General features: G+C 49.8%; 1 protein-coding gene across 2 annotated transcripts in view; it reads left to right on the top strand.

The window, feature by feature from the left end:
- The window catches only part of ARHGEF10L (Rho guanine nucleotide exchange factor 10 like), a 195,690-nt gene that overhangs the window by 9,522 nt on the left and 172,451 nt on the right, over positions 1-13,717 (top strand). The gene's annotated exons all lie outside the window — the stretch shown is intronic.

The raw sequence follows: 13,717 nt of genomic DNA, 5'->3' as shown, positions 1-13,717 counted from the left end.
TATAACACTGATAGAGAGATATGCACAGCTGTTTGCCCCCCACAGGTATTAATACATACTCTGGGTTAATTAATAAATAAAAAGTGATTTTTATTAAATACAAAAAGTAGGATTTAAGTGGTTCCAATTACTGACAGACAGAACAAAGTAAATTACCAAACCAAACAAAATAAAATAAAACACGCAAGTCTATGCCTAATACAGTAGGAAACTAAAATGCTGGTAAATCTCACCCTCAGAGATGTTCAATAAACTTCTTTGACAGACTAGCCTCCTTCTAGTCTGGGTCCAGCAATCACTCACATCCCTGTCCTTTGTTCCAGATTCTTTCAGGTGTCTCTTTGGAGTGGAGAGGCTATGTCTTGAGCCAACTGAAGACAAAATGGAGGGGTTTCCAGGGGCTTAAATAGACTTTCGCTTGTAGGTGGAAACCCCTTCTCCTCTCTATGAAGCATCCAGCTACAAGATGGAGTTTGGGAGTCACATGGGCAAGTCACATGTCCATGCATGACTCAGTTCTCTACAGGCCGACACCACACTCCCAGGAAAGCTCAGATGTGGATTGGTGTCTCTCAAAGTTCATTAAAAAGCAACAGAGGGTCCTATGGCACCTTTGAGACTAACAGAAGTATTGGGAGCATAAGCTTTCGTGGGTAAGAACCTCACTTCTTCAGATGCAAGTAATGGAAATCTCCAGAGACAGGTATAAATCAGTGTGGAGATAACGAGGTTAGTTCAATCAGGGAGGGTGAGGTGCTCTGCTAGCAGTTGAGGTGTGAACACCAAGGGAGGAGAAACTGCTTCTGTAGTTGGCTAGCCATTCACAGTCTTTGTTTAATCCTGATCTGATGGTGTCAAATTTGCAAATGAACTGGACTCAGCAGTTTCTCTTTGGAGTCTGGTAAAGTTCATTGTCCGCTTAAGCGTTTCTTGATTGGCCACTTACTGAGAATACTCTTTTCTCAAGAAGCTGACCAAATGCTTCACTGAGGCTACTTAAAAAGTACACAGCCAATATTCATAACTTCTAATACAAAAATGAGACATGCATACAAATAGGATGAATATAGCCAGTAGATCATAATCTTTGCAGAAACAACAAGGAGTCTGGTGGCACCTTAAAGACTTACAGATTTATTTGGGCATAAGCTTTCGTGAGTAAAAACCTCACTTCTTCGGATGCAGGGAACATATCTTTGCAGAGATATGTTACATGGCATATCTAGCATAAAACATATTCCAGTTATGTCATATTTACATCCATACGCGTATTTCCATAAAGCATTCTGGGGTGCAACGTCACAGTGAGGAAGAGGAGAGAGAGCGTTGGGGGCAGCCTTGCTGCTGGGCGTGGGAGGGAGAGATGGAGGTGGAAATGAGAGCAGAAATCCAGGCTGGGATGGGATTATCCATTGCCTCCGAGGGAAATACAAGGACCGTGAAACAGCTGTGCTACGGGACAATATGGCCGTGTCTACACTGGGATTGCAGTCACCAGGGGTGTTGCACCAGTTGTGCAGACCTCTAATGCAGACACAAACACGTCGCAATTTGCACTAGGGCAGTTTCTCTTGGTTTCAAACAGGGGGGAAGCTATACCCGTGCAAATCCCGCCGCCCTAGAGTAAACTGGGTCTACAAACTGTGCAGCCGCACCAGTGCCGGCAATTCCAGCCGAGATCTTACGCCTCAAGAAGGGTGGGCGACGTGGTCTGAACAGCATTAGCAGCAGTGCTGAATAGGGCTGGCTTGAGGTTTCCTGTCCACACTGTTTGACCAGCTGTACTGCTTCCTAATGTGTCTTCAAGTGGCTTGTCACACACTGCCCTGGGGCTGGCTCAGCGAAAGCCAGTGGAGGCGAAGCGGGAATGCATACAGCTGCTATTTCCGAAGCACTTCATTCAAAACCGGAAACATTCACTTCTGAGCAGTCAGTCATCCGAATACTCAGCAGCAGTATCGCACGCTTCAGCCACAGCTCTCCAAGTGCTTTCCAACGGTGGAATGTGCCCCGTTATACAGAAGGGGAAACTGAGGCACGGAAGGGCTCACGCATGGGTGCACTCGCAAAATAGCTTTGTAAAAACAAGTAACCAGTTGATTGGTCTCTCTCTGAGGATTTCAGTTGTGCTGTTTACAAGGGAAAAAATGTCAGTTGGCATAAATTGTCATTGCTCCGTTGATTTCAGTGTAGCTACACCGATTGACACCGGCTGACAGTCTGCTCCGTCTGCTTCGCACACTGGTGCTGGGATGGGTGAGTCCAGCTGGCTCCCTTCCAATTCTGGCCTCCTGGCCGATAATACGGGCTCGGTTACACCTGTGCCGGTTCAGTGCCTCCTGACGGTGGCCTTGGTGATACGAATGCAGCGGGCCGGCCATCGGTGGCAGGTGGCGCTAAGTTAGGGTTACCATATATCCGGATTTTCCCGGACATGTCCGGCTTTTTGGGCTCCAAATCCCCGTCCGGGGGGAAATCCCAAAAAGCCGGACATGTCCGGGAAAATCGGACATGCGGTGCTGGGCCGGCGGAGCGGGGCCGGGCCGGGCCGGGGGCTCGGGGGCTCGGCCGGCGGTGCCGGGCCGGGCCGGGGGCTCGGGGGCCAGGCCAGCGGTGCTGGGCTGGGCCGGGAGCTTGGGGGCTCGGCCGGCGGTGCCGGGCCGGGGGCTCGGGGGCCGGGCCGGCGGTGCCGGGGGCCGGGGGTGGGCCGCGCCTCCTCCCCCCACACCCCCCCTTACCTGCTTCAGGCTTCCCGCGACTCAAATGTTCGCAGGAAGCAGGGGAGGGGGCGGAGACTTTGGGGAGGGGGCGGAGTTGGGGCGGGGCCACGGGCGGGGCCGGGGCCCCGTGGAGTGTCCTCCTTTCGGAGGCACTAAATATGGTAACCCTATGCTAAGTGTAATGCACTAAGCTATTCTGTCGTTGGTGCCCGAGAAGAAAGAGAACTTGCATCTGCTTCTGCAGGGGGATTGGGAGTGAAACCTGCTCTTTTTCACTAACAGCAGCAGAAAAACTGACTATCCACCAGGTTCTCTGCTCTCTTACATCAGCACAAAGCGGGAAAAGCACCGTTGAAGTATAGTGGTGTGAGGCCGGTTAATGCAGTGATACTCAAATGGGCTCGTGAGCCGCAAGTGGCTCTTTAATGTGTCTCCTGCGGCTCTTCACAGCACGTGATATTACGTGATTTCATTATTAACCAATCAGGATGCGTTTCCTATGTTATTAACCAATAACGTTATCAACTTGCACTAACTTATTAATTTATTTGCTGTGAGAATAATCTAAAACTAAATATTTCCCCCTCCCGCTGTTTAAATATGAATAGTACTATAGTAAATGAAACGGTGCACTCACTGTACTGTGGCTTTTCTGGGTCATGGTGATTGCTAATTTGGTTCCTGAACCACAGAGGTCTGAGTATCACTGAATTAATGGAGACACCGGCAGGGCCGGCTCCAGGCACCAGGCAACCAAGCACATGCTTGGGGCGGCACCTGGTAAGGGGCGGCTAATCTTGGGGTGGCGGGGGCAACGCGGCACGGTGCTCAGGGAGGGGTTCCGGCAGCGCGGCGCTCGGCGGGGGGGAGGGCGGGCTCCAGCGGCGTGGCGCTCGGGGTGGGGGCTCGGCGGGGTGGCGCTTTTTTTCGCTGCTTGGGGCAGCAAAAAATTTAGAGCCGGCCCTGGACACCGGGAGCAGAACTGGCAAGTAATACCGTCGTGTCCTGCTTCATCAGCTACGTTTTAGAGAACAGCCACATTTTAAGTGATTTGCCTGATATTACAGAGGGAGTTGATGGCAGGGGTGGGGCTAGAACCCACATCTCCTACCTTTCAGTTCACAATGCTGGCCTTACTCCTGATTTGGTTTGGCGTTTTAGCTTTTGACAATCACTTACTCTATGCTTTCTCTTCCTCCTTCTCTTCCTCCTCCTCTTTATTTATATTTCCATTGTGTAATGTGAACATCTCCCTGTGCTATAAGTCACTGCTGGTGGCGGCTCTGGTATTTCATAAAGGAAATAATTAACATCCCATTGATCTCTGCAGCAGGTTGATTTTTCTGTAAATTGTCTGCCCTTAGAGCCAATACAGAGACACAATGACAATACTTAGAGATGATCTTATCTCACCTGCCTTAACAATGCTATGACAGAGCTGGGAAGGTTTCCATGTGTTTGAGTTTAATACTTGCCTCACTACCAGCTGCCAGGGCCGGCTCCAGGGTTTTTGCCGCCCCAATCGGCGGGAAAATAAAAAAAGCCGCAATCGGCGGCAGCTCCACTGCTTCGGTGGCAATTCGGCGGCAGGTCCTTCCCTCTTAGAGGGACCAAGGGACCCGCCGCCGAATTGCCGCCGGAGACCCCGACGTGCCGCTCCTTCCCCTTGGCCGCCCCAAGCACCTACTTGCTGGACTGGTGCCTGGAGCCGGCCCTGCCAGCTCCCTAGCAGTAAAATAAGGAAATTCTGGAACTGATCGGAACATACTTGCCAATACATCCTTTTCTAACTGGTCTATGATTGGGTGCCCCACCCAACCCACCCTGAGAGAATCCATGCAATATGTAGATTTAAAACTCAGCCCCTTTCCTGAAGATGGTTTTATTAACAGACAAATTAACAAATCCGCTCAAGCCTCCTCCCAGGGCTTGCCTGCTCCTAGGGTTCCTCTCTCAGGACTGCTCAGCCCGTACCCTAGGTCAGCGTTTCTCTAATGTGGCCATCAGGGGCTTTTCTCGCAGCCACAGCCTCCTGGGCGGTGATTGGGGAGAGGGAAGCAATGGCCCCTCCCCCCGGGACCCCCAGCAGGAATTGGGCCCTACCCCTTCTGGAGACACAAACACTGGCGGAGCAGGCAGCCACTGAGTTCCTGGAGGTGGTGGGCTCAGACTTCAGTCCCGGGGTGGCGGGCAGTAGGCTCAGGCCATGGGGCTTTCGGCTCCAGACACGTGGTGGTGGCAAGCTCCCACCCCCAGGTGTGGGGCTTCAGGCTCCGGCCCCCGGGCTCCCCCCCCATCACCCCTGGCCCCCGCTGCCTCCCTACCCCCCGCCCATCCAGGGCTTAATTTGTCCCTCATCTTGCCGGGGCTGAGTAAATCTGCTGTGAAAAGTGATATTTGTATGTTTGTTAATATCACTTTTCACAGCAGCAGGCTTACTAGCTAGCACTTAAAAAAATAAAAACACTAAAAAAGCAAAAGAAACAACAACAAAACAGACAAGAACGTGCTTTGCTTATTTGTGTTTCTATTCTGTTTAGGTCCAGTAAAGACTAGAGACAATTGTACATTATTTTTATTATTGAGTCTGCAAAAAGACCCTATATAAATAAATTACAATGACTTGGACATGTGCATGTCCATATTTATTTGTTTTTCCTAAAGCTAATTAAGTATTTTAGGAAAAATTGTCAGAGCAGACACCAGCAAGAGGTGATGGCCGCACTTTGAGGCACAAATTTGTTGTGACCTGTCCTAGATCCTGTATCTCTAGAGAACCACCACCCTATGCCTATGTGGAGTAAGGAACCACCTTCCTCAGTTGGTTACTGGAACATTTAACATCTTCCCAATGGGATCAACACGTACGAACAGGCTGGAATGCCTCTGGCAAGCAGTGGTGTGCTGGTGCATGATCTTATCTTTCCAACAATTCGAGTCTATGATTTTTAAGTGACAGGCATTTTCTTTTTTTTTTTTGGTCTTAGCTCATTTTAAATCCATTGCTTACCTGCCCATTTGATTTATTTTTAAGCCTCATGACCTTACTAGAAAATCCTTCCTTTCCCTCAGTCTGAGCGCTCCTGTATGTTGGAGAAGGGGACTATGTGAGGTTGAAGAATTTAACCCCAAATCTCAAACCCATAATTCATGGCTGATCCCCACCCCCAAAATCTCAAACACCCCCCCTTAAATTCCAATAAAATAACATTTATGGGGGAGATTTTCCAAAGCATCTAAGGGATTGAGGGGCATAAATGTCACTGATAGACAATGGGACTTATGCTCCTAAATCCCTTAGGTGCATGGGAAACTCTCCTTTTACAATGACTACTCCACACAAACAAAGGGGATGATTCTCACTTACTTGTGCTTGGCTCAGGGGGTGAGGACTTTAAATGCTCTTTGCGCTTTCTGCATTCGGGGGCTGTTCAGGGCCCTGCCAAGCCCCTGGTGTAGGTCAGAGCAGTCTCAGGGCTGCTCTAACATAAACTTTGTTCCCATGGGTCCCTAGATGTCATTGGAGGAAGAAAACAGCCATGCCGTTACCCTGATATGCCCTTGTGATGGAAGCAGAGCCAGGTAGAATCCTTACACCAGCTGTATTTTTGGGTGGAAGGCGGGGGGACTGTAGGGGTGGATTTTCACCCCTTCAGGTCTCCCTTACAGTGCTGTCAAAGGTCCTTGGCCTAACTGAGAGTCTTGTCCAAGACACAAGCTGAACTGTCAAACCAATAGTAATTGTCGGCCTTGTTCCCTCGCCCACTCTTGTCCTGAGTCACGCAGAGTTCTCACTGCATGATTCCTCCTGGGGCAGCAGGGTTTGCGGTCATGACGAAGGACAGGATCTCTCAGCCTCTGATGTGATCACTGTCGGCTGGATTAGCCTCGCCCGCACACCACCGAAAACGTACTCTGGATCCATGCAAGATTGTGGCTCCAGTGACGTGCTTTGGGCCGTTCCCTTCTACGTCAGCAACGCGATGGCTTCGGACAGGGCAGGGAAAAGCCAGTGATGCGCCCAGCCGCGGGTTTATTCCATGCTGAACTGCAGGCCCTGGGGGTGTGGAATTCCATGGTGGGGCTCCATCCAAAAGGGACGCGATCGCTCACCACTGTGCTCATATGAACCAGGAAATGGCCACTAGTGCGACCATGTTTACCCAGAATCTGCTACCCAGGGGACCCTTTCTCAAGAGCCAATGACAGAATCCACCACATCGGCTCACTGGCTTGTTAGTTCTAAGCCGGCTGGTTTACCCTGCTGCTCCCAGAGTTGCTTATGTGAGTAACCTGTTTTCTCTTCCCACCGTGGTATTTCCTGTCCTGCAGCGGCTGAGTCATGCTGGCAGGATCAGAGCATCTTTTCTCCTTGGCTTCCTGGAGCATTAGGTCTAGAAGTTTCAAAACAGCAGAGTCGTTGGGGTAACATTGCTCAATTGTTCGCTCTCTTCAGGATTCAGCTCTGTTCCCTCCCTTGCGCTGCTTCACTTAGCAGCAGGGGGAAAAAACCACGCTTTTGTAGTGATAAGCAGGATGGCCCATTTCAAACAGTTGACAAGAAGTAAGTGAGTAACAGTAGGGGGAATTCCCCCTAATGGGCCATCCTGATTATCACTACAAAAGTTTTTTTTTTTCCTCCTGCTGATAATAGCCCACCTTAATCGATTAGTCTCGTTAGAGTTGGTATTGCAACCCCCATTTTTTCATGTTCTCTGTGTATATACATATATCTTCCTACTCTTGCCCTCATGGCAGGACCAAATACTGTCTAGACCATCCCTGATAGACATTTATCTAACCTACTCTTAAATATCTCCAGAGATGGAGATTCCACAACCTCCCTAGGCAATTTATTCCAGTGTTTAACCACCCTGACAGTTAGGAACTTTTTCCTAATGTCCAACGTAAACCTCCCTTGCTGCAGTTTAAGCCCATTGCTTCTTGTTCTATCCTTAGAGGCTAAGGTGAACAAGTTTTCTCCCTCCTCCTTATGACACCCTTTTAGATACCTGAAAATTGCTATCATGTCCCCTCTCAGTCTTCTCTTTTCCAAACTAAACAAACCCAATTCTTTCAGCCTTCCTTCATAGGTCATGTTTTCTAACTGGTCTGTAGTTTCCTGGGTTGTTTTTATTTCCCTTTTTATAGATGGGCACTATAGTTGCCCTTTTCCAGTTTTCTGGAATCTCTCCCGTCTCCCATGATTTTCCAAAGATAATAGCTAGAGGCTCAGATACCTCCTCTATTAGCTCTATGAGAGTTCTGAGTTGATAGCATTTTACCAACGCTTTGCACGGCACTAGTGCGAGTAACGATAAAAGACAACGCCACACAAGGCACTGGAGGCTCAGGCCGTAGGTTGAATTCTGGGGGTGGATCAATTTCATAGCATCATAGAATGGTAGGACTGGAAGTGACCTCAAGAGGTCATCTAGTCCAGCCCCCTGCACTCAAGGCAAGACTAAATATTATCTGACAGGTGTTTGTCCAAGCTGCTCTTAAAAATCCCCAATGATGGAAATTCCACAACCTCCCTAGGCAATTTATTCCAGTGCTTAACCACTCTGACAAGAAGTTTTTCCTAATGTACAACCAAAACTGCCCTTGCTGCAATTTAAGCCCATTGCTTCTTGTCCTATCCTCAGAGGTTAACAAGAACAATTTTTCTCCCTTCTCCTTGTAACAACCTTTTATGTACTTGAAAACTGTTCTCATGTCCCCTCTCAGTCTTCTCTTCTCCAGACTAAACAAACCCAATGTTTTCAATCTTCCCTGATAGGTCATGTTTTCTAGACCGTTAATCATTTTTGTTGCTCTTCTCTGGACTTTCTCCAATTTGTCCCCATCTTTCCTGAAATGTGGCGCCCAGAACTGGACACAATACTCCAGTTGAGGCCTAATCAGCGCGGAGTAGAGCGGAAGAATTACTTCTTGTGTCTTGCTTACAGTATTCCTGCTAATATATCCCAGAATGATGTTTGCTTTTTTTGCAACAGTGTTACACTGTTGACTCATATTTAGCTTGTGATCCACTATGACCCCATAGGCGTGTGCACGGGGTGTGCTGGGTGTGCCCTGGCACACCCTAATGCCCGCGGGCCGGATCTGGCCCCTCAGGGCTTTGGATCCGGCCCACGGGATTTGCCCCCCGTGGTGCCGCTGGCCCCGCGCCACTCTCAGAAGCGGCTGGCACCACGTCCCTGGGACCCTGCAGAGGGGTGGGCAGAGGGCTCCGTGCGTTGCTCCAGGCACTGCCCCCCGCAGCTCCCATTGGTCGGGAACGGGGAACCGTGGCCAATGGGAGCTTCGGGGGAGGTACCTGGAGGCGTGGCAAGGGCAGTGCGTGGAGCCCTGTGCCTCCCCCCCAGGGGCCGTGCAGGGACATGGTGAGCGGCACGGTGTGGGGCCAGGGCAGGCAGGCAGTGAGCGTGCCAAACCCCTCCTGCACCCCACCCCCCAACCCTCTGCCCTGAGCCCCCTGCCTGCACCCCGTACCCCTCCTGCACCCCAACTCCCTGTCCTGAGCTCCCTCCTGCACCCCAGCCCCCAACTCCCTGCCCTAAGCCCCCTGCACCCCTCCTGCACCCCAACCCCCTGCCTTGAGCCCCCTGCCTGCACCTCGCACCCCTCCTGCACCCCAATTCCCTGTCTTGAGCCCCCTCCTGCACCCCAACTCCCTGCTCTAAGCCCCCTGCCTGCACCCCGCATCCCTCCTGCACCGCAACCCCCTGGCCTGAGCCCCCTCCTGCACCCCGCACTCCTCCTGCACCCCAACCCCCTGCCCTGAGCCCCCTCATACACCCTGCACCCCTCCTCTGCCCCAATCCCTTGCCCTGAGCCCCCTCCCGCACCCCAACCTTTATGATGTTTGCCTTTAAAAAAAAAATTCCCTGGGCGCACACCCTAATGAAATGTGCAGCGCTGTGTGTGGGGAGCGTGGGGCTGCGGGTTAGGATGAGGAGCATTGGCAGAGCTGTGTGTGGGGAGCGTGGGGCTGGAATAATGGGGGGCTGCGGGTTAGGATGAGGAGCATTGGCAGAGCTGTGTGTGGGGAGCGTGGGGCTGGGATAACCGGGGGCTGCTTTATTAAATCTTTTATGTCATACATATGCACTTCAACAAAATTTGAGGTCCAACTGAGTTAGCATAACCGTAAGGGCTCTATATTAGCTGAAGTCACATGGCTTTGTATTAAAAAAACCATTCAATGGGCAAGGAATTCTTTCTATTTAGGAACTGTTTATAATCAAGTCAAATAAATTCAGAGTACGAAGTAAGAAACTTCATACCAATTATGGTCCATCACAGTGAACGCACGTTAGACCAGAGTTACAAAATTGTATCTTTTCCCCCACGTGCATATTATTTTGAATATGATGTAGGGGCTACAGTTTTGTACTAGTCAGTCTAGGATTAGATATAGGTCAAGAAGATTGATGCAGAATCAGGACCAGGGTTTGGATTAAATTAACATTAGAGTCTCAAAGTCTTTGCTGCATACAATAGGAACTCAGACCCCCGTTGGGTTAAGATTCGTCCCAAGACCTAGAAGACACATGTTTGGGATCCAGGATTCAACATCCCTGCTGTCTGAAATCCAGGGGGGGTTATGGTTGCAGTTCTCTGAATAGTCCAAATGCTCATGGCCAGAAGAGTTTAACACACTAACAGCCCATGAAGGTAGTACACTGCCTGTGTGTCCAGCTGTCTAACAATACAATCCTGCTTCAACATAAGTCAATGAGAAATTCCAATGTATATGAATGGCAACAGGATTAGGCACAAACCAAACAAGAACAGCCAGACTGGGTCAGACCAAAGGTCCATCTAGCCCAGTATCCTGTCTGGAACAGTGGCCAATGCCAGGTGCCCCAGAGGGAATGAACAGACCAGGGAATCATCAAGTGAGCCATCCCCTGTCACCCATTCACAGCTTCTGGCAAACAGAGGCTAGGAATACCTTCCCTGCCCATCCTGGCTAATAGCCATTGAGGGACCTATCCTCCATGAATTTTATCTAGTTCTTTTTTGAACCAAGCCTTGCAGGATTCAAATGTCTGGAGAGTCAATTTCTCTCATGGACCACACCACACTGTTCCAAAGGATACCTGCCCATGCAGAAGGCTGGATACGAGTAGTAGGATCTGTTGTCCCAACTGTAGAGGGACAAGAGCATTTGAAATCTATTACTCACTGCTAGCACTAGGATAATGCATACAGGAGGATAGACAAGTGTTCCTAAGAGGATTGTCAGAAGCAGGTCAGTAGTACAGAGTACCTCACTATATATGGTACAGCTGAGCAATTCTGACAATCAGGTAGCAGGCGCTAAGAAAACCTGCCTGCATTTTGGCCTAGTATTCTCTACCTCATTTGAGTAGCTGGTTATATATAACCAAGCATTACAACGTGACTGCCTTTTTAGGTTACTTGTTTCAGACTACTCAGACCTAAATTCTGAGACTGCCAACGTGCCTGGCCAGAATTACTGTCCTGAGTATACACAGTAAGTTGCTAGTGGCAAGATCGTAAACATCCTTTAATCCACTATTGCACAGCTAAGACTAAAGGACGAACATTTCACTTTAGTTTAGTTACTGTTCTGGATATTAAGTTTCACAATTGGTGGAACATTTGATGCTAGATATCTGGCTTCTGCCAATGTCGGCTTTCCACCGCTCTAGACAAATCAAGCTTAGCACTCTAATAGCTTCTTATCATTTGCTTCATTAAATCTTTCATGTCATACATATGCACTTCAACAAAATGTGGAGGTCCAATTGAGTTAGCGTAACCGTAAGGGCTCTATATTAGCTGAAGTCACATTGCTTTGTATTTAAAAAAAAAAGGCATTTTCAAATGCCACTTGATCAATTTCCAAACTTAAGTGACGTACTCCAAGACGTAGAGATCTTGAAATCCTAGATTAGTTTCTTGTGAAAGCCAGTTTGGTTGGGGAATAGGCTTTTTAATGAGAAGCCAACATGCTTGATTTTACGTTTGATGACTCATCACTAAGGAATGAAGAAGCCTCCCTTCCGTGAATACACAGCAACTTATTTGAACTACCAACAACCGTATTAGGATGTTACATGGAAGATGTGTGCACCTGACGCACAAATGGAGACTCAAGGATCCACCGCAGTGCAAATGCAGAGACCACCAAGCCATGGGGCACTTGTTCAATCTTTCATGTCCAGGAGATATAGTACTCTGCATCTCCTGAAGCCCTCAGATGAACGGCAAGCCTTTGTACGAAGCTGTGAATTTCCATATGAAAGAAGTGCAATATGAAAGCACTGCGGTTATTACTTTATGGCTCCTGCACCCCAATTCCCTGTCCTGAGCCCCTTCCTGTACCCCAACTTCCTGCCCTAAGCCCCCTGCCTGCACCCCGCATCCCTCCTGCACCGCAACCCCCTGGCCTGAGCCCCCTCCGGCACTCTGCACTCCTCCTGCACCCCAACCCCCTGCCCTGAGCCCCCTCATACATCCTGCACCCCTCCTCTGCCCCAATCCCTTGCCCTGAGCCCCTTCCTGCACACTGCACCCCCTCCCACACCCCAACCTTTATCATGTTTGCCTTTAAAAAAAAAATTCCCTGGGCGCACACCCTAATGAAATGTGCTGCGCACGCCTATGTATGACCCCCCAGATCCTGTTCTGCAGGACGCCTTCCTAGGCAGTCATTTCCCATTGTGTATGTGTGCAACTGATGGTTCCTTCCTCAGTGCAGTACTTTGCATTTGCCCATATTGAATTTCATCCTATTGACTTCAGACCATTTCTCCAGTTTGTCCAGATCATTTTGAATTTTAATCCTGTCCTCCAAAGCACTTGCAACTCTTCTCAGCTTGGTATCGTCCGCAAACTTTACAAGTGTCCTCTCTGTGCCATTATCTAAATCCTTGATGAAGATATTGCTTCCTTCAAAGGTGGATACCTAGGTTCCCACCTGATGTGTGGGGCCTTGGGCTGCGCCCTGAAAAGCCATGATTCTGTCTTATCTAAGGTTCCCAGGGTGTGTTTTGTTAAAGGAGAGGTTTTCCACTCTCTGCTTGGCCACAATTTCCCCCTGGGCAGTGCTGTTCAACGTGCTTCACGCTGGCTGCTGCCCTTCACGCAAAGGGAGGCTGTTGGCTGCGTTCCAGTGGCACGGTGGTTAAGAGGGACTGAAACACTTTTGTTCCTTCCGCGTGCTATAAAAATGGAAAAGGTTATTTATGATAAAAATGCCCATTTCCTTTCATTAATTAATTCCCACGTAGACTGTCGCTTCCAGGGCGCCAGGCTCTCAAGAGCTCAATAAAGATAATAAATAGGCCTGCCCACCCCTTCGGACAAACTTTCCCCTCGTCTTCCAGCCCTAAGCCCCAATCGCCTCTCTCCAAATCTGTTATCCCCTGTAGCAAAACTCCAGGGCTAGAATAGTGTGTGGGGGAGTGTGTGTGTGTGGGGGGGGGGGAGGGTTTGCAGGTCAGGACTGAGGGGCAACGGCAGAGGTGTAGGGGGCCCAGGACTCGAGTAACAGAAGATACCAGGACAGAGAAAAACTAGGACAGGGTTAAGGAGAATTGGCAGAGCTGTGTGTGGGGAGCGTGGGGCTGGGATAACGGGGGGCTGCGGGTTAGGATGAGGAGCATTGGCAGAGCTGTATGTGGGGAGCGTGGGGCTGGGATAACGGGGGGCTGCGGGTTAGGATGAGGAGCATTGGCAGACTGTGTGTGGGGAGCGTGGGGCTGGGATAACGGGGGGCTGCGGGTTAGGATGAGGAGCATTGGCAGAGCTGTGTGTGGGGAGCGTGGGGCTGGGATAACGGGGGGCTGCGGGTTAGGATTGAGTAGGGTTGCCAACCCTCCAGGATTGGCCTGCAGTCTCCAGGAATTAAAGATTAACCTTTAATTAAAGATTACATCATGTGATTAAATCTCCAGGAATATGTCCAACCAAAACTGGCAACCCTAGGATTGAGGGGCAGCGGCAGAGCTGGGTGG

The sequence above is a fragment of the Chrysemys picta genome, chromosome 21, assembly GCF_011386835.1.
Source record: "Chrysemys picta bellii isolate R12L10 chromosome 21, ASM1138683v2, whole genome shotgun sequence".
NCBI lineage: Eukaryota > Metazoa > Chordata > Testudines > Emydidae > Chrysemys > Chrysemys picta.
Note: the sequence above shows the minus strand (reverse complement) of the source record. Positions and strands in the feature narration are given on the sequence as shown.